We start from the raw sequence: 11,169 nt of genomic DNA, 5'->3' as shown, positions 1-11,169 counted from the left end.
AATATATATATATATATATATATAATGTAATACTTAGGAAAATCAAGTTTTAGAAATAAATTTCTTCCACATTTTCTGCAAACATGATCAAGATACAGAAAAAAAAAAGTTTCAATAGGACTACCACAGCCAGTTAAATAAGCCAATGGTAGTTTAAAAATACACAGTAGCAAACCAAACTAAGGAACGCCTAAGGAATTACTGTTAAGGTTTAGATCTAAAGTGCCCCCGCCATCTCATGAGTGTGGAAGGTGATTGTATCATGGGAGCGCTGTGCTCACTGGTGAATTCAGCTGTTGATGAGTTTAGGAGCTGAGTGTGCTCTTAGGAGGTAGGCCCTGGGTGCAGGCTGGTCACTGGCAGGACCTGGAAGGCTGTGCTCTTGTCCCTGGCTCCTCGCCCCTCTCTCCGTTTTCTGGCTGCCATAGATGGAAGTTTTCTTCAGCCACGTGGTTCTGCTGTTCCTGCTCTGGAGCCAGGTGGCCAGAGCCTGACTCTTCTGAAACTCTGCGCCCAAATAAATCTCCCTTCCTTTAAGTTGACAGTGTTAGTAGTGATGAGAAAGTGACTGATATAATTACTAAAATAAAAATGTGCGAAGCCTGCTCACGAATAGGACAAATGGCACTCATAAAGTTTTAATATTGCTGGCTCTTCAAGGTTAACCCTATTGATAATTTGCACATACAGGCTCAGTCCTACCTCATCTCCAGGGTGAACTCTCCATAAAGCAGGGAGCATACCAAAGTCCTTATGCTACCTCCCTCGTCCTCATTCATTAAGGCAGTAATTCTCACATACCAAAAGCATCATAATCAGGATTACTTGTGAACTTGTTGGAAATGTCTAACTTCAAGTCTACCAGGTTAAAACTTAGTGAGGGGGATTAGAATTTTTCACCCTCACAAGGCACCGTGTGATGTTTCGGTACATTTATACATTGTCGTAAAATTAGTAACAGGATATTTAGGTTATTCGTCATCTCAAGCATTTATCATTTCTTTGTGATGAAATCATTGTAAGTCCTCTCTTTTAATTATTTTGAATTATATTATACTAGGTCCATGTTTCTCACATTTGCTGTGCATAAGAATCACTGACGAGCATACTGTGTAGATGCTGATTCAGCGGTTCTACCGAAGTCCTAGCAAGTGGCCCACTGCACATGGCGTCCATGTGATGCCTGGAATTTCCTAATAGATTCGATGACCTACTCTGCTTTGGAGTTACTTATTGTTCACTTCGCCTGGATCTCTGTGCATATTTCCTGTGCCCACATAATTTAGCATTTCAAACCCTTCCCTTCCTCATCTTCCTTCAAACCATGTTTAACAATCTTCAGTTAACATCTACTATTATGTTTTGTTAGTAACGTACCATATATTCAAAAATTTCTGGGGAGTTTGTAAAAATGTATTGTGTTCTCTACTAATGGAATTGCTTGAATTTAAAAAGGCCTGTTCCAACTCCATATTAGTCATGAAGCCTCTTATATTGCATATAATTTATGAATGCTGATGTATTTCAGGGCTTCATGTATCGCACTGTACTAGTTTTCTGTTGTCAAAGAACAAGTTAGCCCATGCTCAGTCTTAAGCAACACACATGCTTCTTATCTCACTAGTTTTGTGAATCTTAACTATGGGCATGGATTATCTGGGTTTTCCTTTTTAATTTCTCACAGAGGCACTATCAAAATGTTGGCCAGAATTGAGATTTCTTCCAGAAGCCTCACTGTGGAAGGATTCACTTCCAATCTCATTCAAATGTCTGCATAACTCATTTTCTTACAATTATATTATTGAATACGGTGGGTTGTGATTATCTATTATCTAGGAGCTGCCCTCAGATCACAAAACTTACCTGCAGTCCCTTTCTACAGAGGCTTCAATGTGGCACTTTCTTCATCACACTGAGAAGCAGAGTCTGAAAATCCAGTGTGCCAAGATGGCATCTTATACAAATAGATTTTTACATATATAACATATTTACAGGCCTGGCATTCCATCACTTCTGCCATGTGATGTAATCTAATCAAGTGAATGATACCTCTTCACGTTTGCTCCAAGCTATTTATTAGAAGCAAGTCACATGTTTTCCTCGCCCTCAACTGGAGAAAATTGGAGAAGGTTGTGAATACTGAGAAGTGGAAATCACTAGCGTTCACCTTAGGGTCTGTCTACCACATGTATTTTGGCAGAATTATCTTGTATCCCTGCATAGGTAAAGTGAGCCACTTGTACTTTAGGGGCACGTAATCATAGGCAGGCCAACCAATCGTGCTGTATAGGTGATGAGGCACATCCAAACTGGATTCTCTTTCAGGTACACAGTGTTGCAATATTTAAGTTTGAATTGTATTATGCAAAAGTTCACAACCAATTTCTTTCAAAAAAGACTAACCCAGGAATTCTGCAAAAACATTTGTCCCTTCCCATTATCCTACCCTTACTATCTTATTCTTCCTGATGGAGGTTTCATACATGAGATGATAAAAAGAAGACTTACCTCCGCCTCTTTGTTCCGTCAGTGTTTTTCAGCTCCTTCTGCCTGATTTCTGGTCTCAATAGTTTGATACTCCGTATATAGATTACCCAGTTTGCTGATTTTTAAAATAGTTCTGAGGTGCTTAAAATGAAGGACGCTGATTTGTTTGTTTGTTTGTTTGTTTTTTTGGTGCCGGGCATCAAACTCGGGACCTTGTGCTTGCAAGGCAGGCAGCAGCACCACTGAGCTAAATCCCCCGCCCGAAGGGCTTTGATTTGATAGTGGCAAGAGAAGCACCTTGACAGAAATCATTGGGAAAATGGGAATTGATTTCTTTTTAACATTTTAAACAATGTGACATTCTATAAGTAGTCATTTTTCAGAACAGTCGAGATTCTTTGGAAAAGGATAAACTGTAGCTGGTACAAATAAAATATGCAGCCTCTCATTTAGTCTTCTTTTATAATCATCTGGTCTCAAATAACTTTCCCATATGTCAAATTATTTTCAGTGTTCAATGTATTAAGAAAATAGCACAGTACTAACAGTTTGGGTATCTTCAAATAGGAGAAGTAAGGCTGAATCTCTCCAATTACATTTACAATGAAGGATGTTTCATGCTAGTGACAGATCTTGACAAAGGAGACGCGACATTCATTAGTTTAATGTTTTTCTCCTATTGTGATAGAAATTCATAATGACACAGCCTAGGTAATGTGAAATTATTCAGAAATGTAAGAAAAAATTCAATAAACACTACCAGTTATAGCTCTTAAGCTCATCTTCAGATTTTTCAGTTGAAAATTACATGGAAGATTGTGAAAAACTTGCTGCTTTTCTCATTATCAACCCTTGTTTATTTTTGCTCTCAGCTCTTCTCAAACCCGTCAGATTAATACATTGAATTTGTACCATTAGCTTCCGTGAGATTTTAGGATAAAGGATACAAAGAGTTATGCAGGGAATAAAATAATATAATTGCTAACATCACTGTTTGAAATGTTGCTATTGGAATTACAGCATCAGAGAGTACATCTAAAAATAAAACAGTGAAGGCAATGACAGGATGTTGTATGTCCAGTCTTCTTGGCATTAAGCTAAACTTTACCAAAACCACCCCAAATTTCATAGAGTAATGGAAAGAATGAGAGCTCAGATGTCAAGAGCTCCTTGTTGTACTTCATGTTATGCTTGTATTTTCTAGGCCTTATTTTATTCACCAACACAAGTAAGTGGTTGGATTTAGTAACTAGATGAAAGCAAAATGTTTTACTGGGTAGATCAAATAGGGAGTTCTTTTTATTCATTTTTATTATTCAGTACCATTTCTACCTTCATTGTGAAGTCAAGTAGTTGAGTATTACTGTATAAAGTTGTGCATGTCCTTCCTTGATACAAAGGGGTTATTAAATCCATCAAATTTTGTTGTTGAGTGCTCGCCTACAGCAATGTTTTGCTGTCCTACAATGTTGTAAGGCCACAAATTGTTATCATGTCGACCAAGGTTAACCCTTGGCTCCACGTATTTCAAGTTTTATAACTTTTGGAGAATCCTTGGCCTGCTAACAGCCTCTTTATTCATCTGAAAAGAGGTCAGCCATTTTAATCAGTCCCTTCCATACATTCAAAATCTCCTTGCTTTTCTCTCACTTCACTATACTCTATCTAAGCCACCCCTGGCTGCTTATGAAAATATTCTATCTGTATATAGTGGAGCTGAAAATGATTAGAAATAGAACAACTACAATAGCAGGTCTCACTTTCATATAAATTTCCAGTGAGTCCAGCAGGGGATTTAGCTCAGTGGTTCGGCCACCTGCCTCACAAGTGTAAGGACCCCAGTGAGATCCCTGGTACAAAACTTTTTTTCCAGTGAGACTTATATACTGTATGCAATCATTCTGCTTTTCTCTCTCAGGCTACTTTTCTACATTCTTGGATAACTGTATTTTATCTTTTTTCTCCTTAATGTTGCTACAGCTCCCTTATCCTAACTCTCAGTGAAGTTCATTTAGGAGTGGCCATGTAACAACTAACTGAATTTTTGAAAAGGAAATAGAAGTCATGCACTTGAATTTCCATTAATCTAAACTTAATAGCAATGAACATCCCTGAACCTTTTTCCTATTACAGAGGAACTAGAACATGGACATATATAGATAGATATAGACAGATAGATAGATAGATGTAGATGTAGATGTAGATGTAGATATAGATATAGATATAGATATAGCTACAACTCCCTTTTGACTATATAGATGAAGACAACCTTAGAAGCAAAGCCACTCTATATATCATATGCATTGTTTCTTGAGAAACTATATTAAGAAGAGTAGCTCCTTCTACTCAGAAGAGTATATATGAGAAAAACAAACTTAATTTTATGTAAGCCACAAAATGTTGCTCATTCTTTGTTACATAGTATCAACTTAACAGGCCATATTTTATGATTAAGTTGTAAATCACCTACAATAAATATTAGATTTTTAAGTATGAAATTTCAGTTAGTACTTTTATAATTTATAATCCTGTATTAATCACATCACAAAAATAAGATATAAGTTATTTCCCTCACCCTAGAAATTTCCCTTGTCTTTTCATCAATCTGAAATAAGAAACCACTTATTTTGTTCCTGTCACTATTAATCAGATTTGTCTTTTATATATTTTGTAAAGAGAAACATACAGTATGTACTATATTCTTTCTAGCTTTACTCGCAAAATAACTTTGAGATTCCTCCATATGCTAAAAGGATCAATTGCTCATTATTTTTTATTTTTTAAGTTGTAAATTTCAATATGAATGTACCGTACTTTAGTCATTCCTTCATTGATGGGCATTTAAATTGTTCTCCATTATTGTCTGTTATGAATAACATTTCTGTGATCATTGCCATGGAAGTTTACTGTGCAAATCTATTTTATTTCTCTTAAGTAGGATTTAGCTAGGTGAAATTAATGGGTCATAGTATATATATGGATATGTAATTTTCATAATGAACTCAAAAATGACTCTTCAAAATTTTTCTGTTTTCAGCTTTAGATCAAAAGAAGCACCTTACACATGCCAGGAAAGTGTTTTACCACTGTCCTATACCGGAATTTCTGATTTAAAACATTGTACTATTTCTCACACCTTCCAGGGCTGTTAGATAGTTTTTGTTACTCTTCCTGCTGAATAATTTTTGTTGTACTAGTGTGTCCACCTCATTATTAATCTCATTTTTTTACATTTTTTTGTACTTTTCTTTTAAAAAGTACAATTTTAAATATAATATTCCAGATTTGACATTCTTCATTTACAACATGAGATAGTTATGTATAACCCTGTATATAACTAATTCATTTTTTTCTCATTGAGTTTATTGGTACATTTTAGGTATACACTACAGTTACCTTCATCATTGGGATCTTGTACCTTTACATGACAGGTCTTGGTTCTCATTTTTCCCCTGTCCCTGCCCTCCCTTCACCCCCCCCTCCCCTCCCCATTTACAAACAATTTATTTCCATTTTTCATTGTCTCATATGTTTTTTATTTCCCTCATTTCCTTTCCCCTACCCTTCCCACTTCCCCTACACCTTTACTCCTTTTCTTTCTATTTCACATTGTCAATTATACCACTAGGGTCTTGTGTACAATTATAGTTTTTCACACCAGAGAAACCATTTGGCATTTACACACGTGTGACTTATTTGTTTCACTTAAGAGTATATCCTCATTATTTATCAATTTTCCTATGAATGAATCTAATTTCTCATTCTTTATGGCTGAGTAGTATTCCATTTTATAGAAAAACCACATCTTCTTTGTCCAGTTTCCAACTCATGGGAAAATGGGCTGTTTCCAAGTTTTTGCTATTACAAACTGTGCCACTATAAACATGGGTGAATATATAACACTGTAATATATTTTTTTATTTCTTTTGGAAAGATACCCAGCAGAGGGATGGCTGAGTCAAATGGAACCTCTAGTTCCAGCTCTTTGAGGTATCTCCATATTGATTTCCAGACTAGTGGCTGCACTAGTCTGCACTCCCACCAACAGTGGAGAAGGGTTCCTTTCTCTCCACAACCCCGCCAATATTTGTTATTGTTTGATTTCTTGATAGCAGCCATTTTTTGTGGGGTGAGGTGGAATCTCAGTGTTGTTTTCATCTGCATCTCTTGAATGATGAGTGATATGGAACATTTTTCCATGTATTTACTTGATGCTTTTACTTCTTTACCTGAGAAATGCCTGTTCATTTCAGATGCCCAGTTTTGAATTGGGTCTTTATCTTTGTGGAGCTGATTTTTTGGAGTTCTTTATATATTCTAGATAATATATCCTTTGTCTGAGAAGCAGCTTGTATAATTTTTTTTCCCACATTGTAGGTTGTCTTAGTTCTGTTGATGGTTTATTTTGAAGTGCAGAAGATTTTTAATAGGAGGATATCCAAGTTGTTGATTCTTTCTGCTAGTTCCCATGCTACTGAGGATTTGTTCATAAAGTCTTTCCCTATGCCTATGTCTTCAAGAGTTCAGCCTATCTTCCAGCAAATTTAGTGACTCTTTTTTAATATTTAGATCTTTAATTCACTTGGATTTTACTTTAGTGCATGGTGAAAGATAAGGTTCTAGTTTTAATCTTAGGTTGAAATCCAGTTTTTCAAACACCATTTATTAAGGAGGATATCTTTCCTCCAATGAGGATGGTTGGCTCCTTTGTCAAAGATGAGGTAGGTAAGTACATCTGGAGTTGTTTTTGTGTCTTCCAATCTATTGAACTGATCCTCAAGTCTGTTTCTTTGCCAGTACTGAATGCCCACACGAGGAAAACAGAGCGAGCTCAAATAAATAACCTAATGATGAATCTTAGACTCCTAGAAAAAGAAGAGCAAGAAAAATCCAAAACTCATATAAGAGAGGATATTATAAAGATTCGAGCAGAAATCAATGCAATGGAAATTAAGAAAATGATACAAAAAACTGAATCAAAGAGTTGGTTTCTTGAAAGAATAAATAAAATCGATAAACTCTTATCTAACATTATAAAAAAAAGGAACAAAAAGGCTCAGATCCATGCAGTTAAAAATGAAAAATGTGAAGTCACAACAGATCCAACAGAAATCCAGAGGATAGTCAATATCTACTTGGAGAACCTGTACTTTAATAAAATCAAAAACACAGAAGAAATGGATAGATTTCTAGATACTTATTAATTACCAAAGTTAAACAAAGAAGATAAAAAATTCTAAACACCCCAATTACAATCAGTGAAATAGAAAATGTAATTAAAAGTTTATCAACAAAGAAAAGTCCAGATCCTGATGGATTCACAGCTGAATTTTGCAAGACTTTTAGAGAAGAACTACTGCCTCTACTCTTTAAACTTTTCGATGAAATAAAAAGTGAAGCAATACTTCCAAATTCATTCCAAGAAGCAAGTATCACTTTGATTCCCAAACCAGGGAAAGACCCAACTAAAATATGAACTACAGACCAATCTCTTTAATGAATACAGATGCAAAACTCCTTAATATGATACTAGCAAACAGAATATAGAGGGTCATACATCCTGACCAAGTCAGATTTATTCCAGGGATGCAAGGATGGTTCAACATACGTAAGTCAATAAATGTAATACACTATATTAACAAAGTCAAGGACAAAAAACCTATGATCATCTCAATAGATGCAGAAAATGTATTTGACAAAATTCAGCACCCATTCATGATTAAAAACCCTGCAAAATATTGGAATAGATGGTCTATATCCCAACTTAAAAAGGCTATCTATGAAAAACCAACAGCCAACACCCTATTAAATGGCCCAAAGCTGAAAACCTTCACGTTAAAATCAGGAGCAAGACAAGGATGCCCTCTCTCACCACTCCTCTTTCAATATAGTTCTGGAAACATTAGCCATAGCAATTAGACAAGAGAAAGAAATTAAAGCAATAAAGAAAGGAAAGAAAGAAGTTAAACTGTCATTATTTGCTGATGATTTGATAGTTTACATTGAAGATGCAAAAAATTCCACAGAAAGACTTCTAGACTTAATTGACACTTTTAGCAGAGTAGCTGGATACAAGTTCAACACTCAAAAATCAATAGCCTTTTTATACACAAATAGACTCACTGAGAGAGAAATTAGGGAAACAATTCCTTTCACAATAACATCCCAGAAAATGAAGTATCTAGGAATCAACATAATGAAAGAAGCAAAGGACCTCTACACTGGAAACTACAGCACTCTGATAAAAGAGATCACAGAGAATATAATAAAATGGAAAGATATCCCTTGCTTCTGGGTAGGAAAAATCAACAGAGTGAAAATGGGCACAATAACAAAACTGATATACAGATTCAACGTAATGCCAATAGAAATTCCAACAGTATATTTCACAGAACTAGAAAAATTAATCCAAGAATTCACTGGGAACCTGAAGAGACCTAGAATAGCAAAAGCCATCCTAGGCAACACAGACATAGCAGCGGGTATAACAATTCCCAATTTCAAACTCTACTACCAAGCCACTGTGGTAAAAACAGCATGGTCCTCACTACTAATCTCATGGGATAAATTCTCCATTTATGAGGCTGTTTCTTCTAATCTTAAATTTTTCGTTTTCAAGGGCTTACTTGTATACTTTTCATCTCTTTGGTAAAACAATTCATTTTTTATCCTATCTTTTCCACCTTTTCAAATAAATGCCTTACATAGTTATCATAGATGTTATAAACTCCCTGCCTGAAATCTCTATATATGAACATTTCTCATTCCACTTCAGTTGCAATATTAAATAGTACTTATCACATGGAAGGGAATGCTCTTTCTGTTGAACCACTGAGGTGTTGATGTTGGGGAATTAAGTTGAGTTGAGTATGAGCTTTTTTCTTTTTTTTTTCTTTTAGTTGCACATGTTTCACTATTAATTTGAAATGTTTTCAGCGTAAGATCAGAACATGTCCTGCAATGGAGACCACAACATCAGCAAATCTCTAGAGAATACTTCATGCTGTGCCATACAATTTTGTTTTCAGATCCATGGGAAATCACTATTTTACAGTGGGGGTGCTGACATTATTTTTGCTCTTCAGTTTGCACCTGTATTTCCTCTCCTTAGGAGATTACTTTCTCCTCTGTGCTGTTTTGTACCCAGACACTGGAGGGCCATTGCAATACCCTGGGTGAAGAGCCACCTCTCCTATTATGTATTCAGGCTTTTGGCCTTTCCATGATTGTTCTATCAGGGCTGCAGCCCAGGATCTTTATCCATTTTTTTGCCTCCACCCAAGTCTTTGCAGGGCTACTTCCAGAATTTTATTGATAGTCTATGGGAAAGAGTGGACAGGCAGATATAGACTTACTCTGAGGCAGGAATGCTTCAGAATTTAGTCCTCTAGCTCCAGTCCACATAAAGCCTTCAAATGTTTATTTACAGTTTTTGTATTTTCTCTTTAATTTCGTCTAGAGACTTCTCTTCCTTTTCCCTATCTGCTAAGGGTAGAAATAGGAGGGTTCTCTTATCTCTTAGAAAATAACTGCAAATTTATTGATTCCCTTCATTGAAACATTCTCAGCTCTCTTTTAAGTTTTTCAAAATTTATGGATTTGTATATCACCTGAATTTTTCACATAATGGGAGGATAACCACTTGTAACCTTCTATTTGTAAAATGGAATTGAAGTAAAAATAGTTGACAGAATGTATTAGGTTCTGAATATTTTAATTCTTAGTTAACTTTAAGAAGTCAAAAATATGAAATGAATGATGGATTTTGGAAAGAAAGATATAAAATTAGCATTACTTCAGATATTATCTATATATGAAATAAATAAAAATCAAATAATAAATAATTAGCACTAATATAATAGATTAATAAAAGTATGCGAAGTAGTAGAAACAAAACCATATGAAAACAAAAAGCTACCCTACGCATCAGCAATAACCAATTAAAATATTACAAATACACACAAAAACATTTATACTAACTTGCAATGGTAATCAAAAAACTACTTGGAAATTAATCTAATCACAAAATATAAAACATTCCTTAGATAAAACCTAAAATAAAAGAGGATCCCAATAAAGGAGAAATATACCTTTAAAACAACAAGATTAAAAAATTTAAAAACCTGCAAAACGGTGAAATACTTCTAAATTAATCTATGAAATCAATGTAACAGCAATAAATTTCCCAACCTGACAACTAAGTACTCTATATTAAACAATTTCCCAAATCAAAAAAATAAATGTGAATAAAAAGAGTAGATTTGAACCCTTCTTTAAGAAGATTATAGCCTAATTCTATCATATGTGATATTTTGTGTTATTTGTACAGGAGTAGGAAAATAAAGGAACAGAAGAAATAATCCCATCAACTTCTTACATAGCTATATAATTTGATATGAAATAAAATGATATCTTAACCCTGTGGGAAATGAATGGGCTAATAAAATCTTTCAGGATATTGTAAAATTCCTATGGCATGACACTCACAAAAGCTAAGTAAATAAAATAGGATACGGACTTAAGAAAAATATATTAGAATAAAATAATAGAATGTTTTATGACCTTGATGTTGGGAAACTGTGAAAAAATGGTTTTGTATTTACATATTTGATACTCCAAATTTTGAAAGTTTTTATAGAGAAAGGACAATGAACTGACCTAAAACAGATGTGTTCAGTATAT

This window comes from Fukomys damarensis, unplaced genomic scaffold (assembly GCF_012274545.1).
Source record: "Fukomys damarensis isolate Sample0158 unplaced genomic scaffold, DMR_v1.0_HiC HiC_scaffold_39, whole genome shotgun sequence".
NCBI classification, from domain to species: domain Eukaryota; kingdom Metazoa; phylum Chordata; class Mammalia; order Rodentia; family Bathyergidae; genus Fukomys; species Fukomys damarensis.
Note: the sequence above shows the minus strand (reverse complement) of the source record.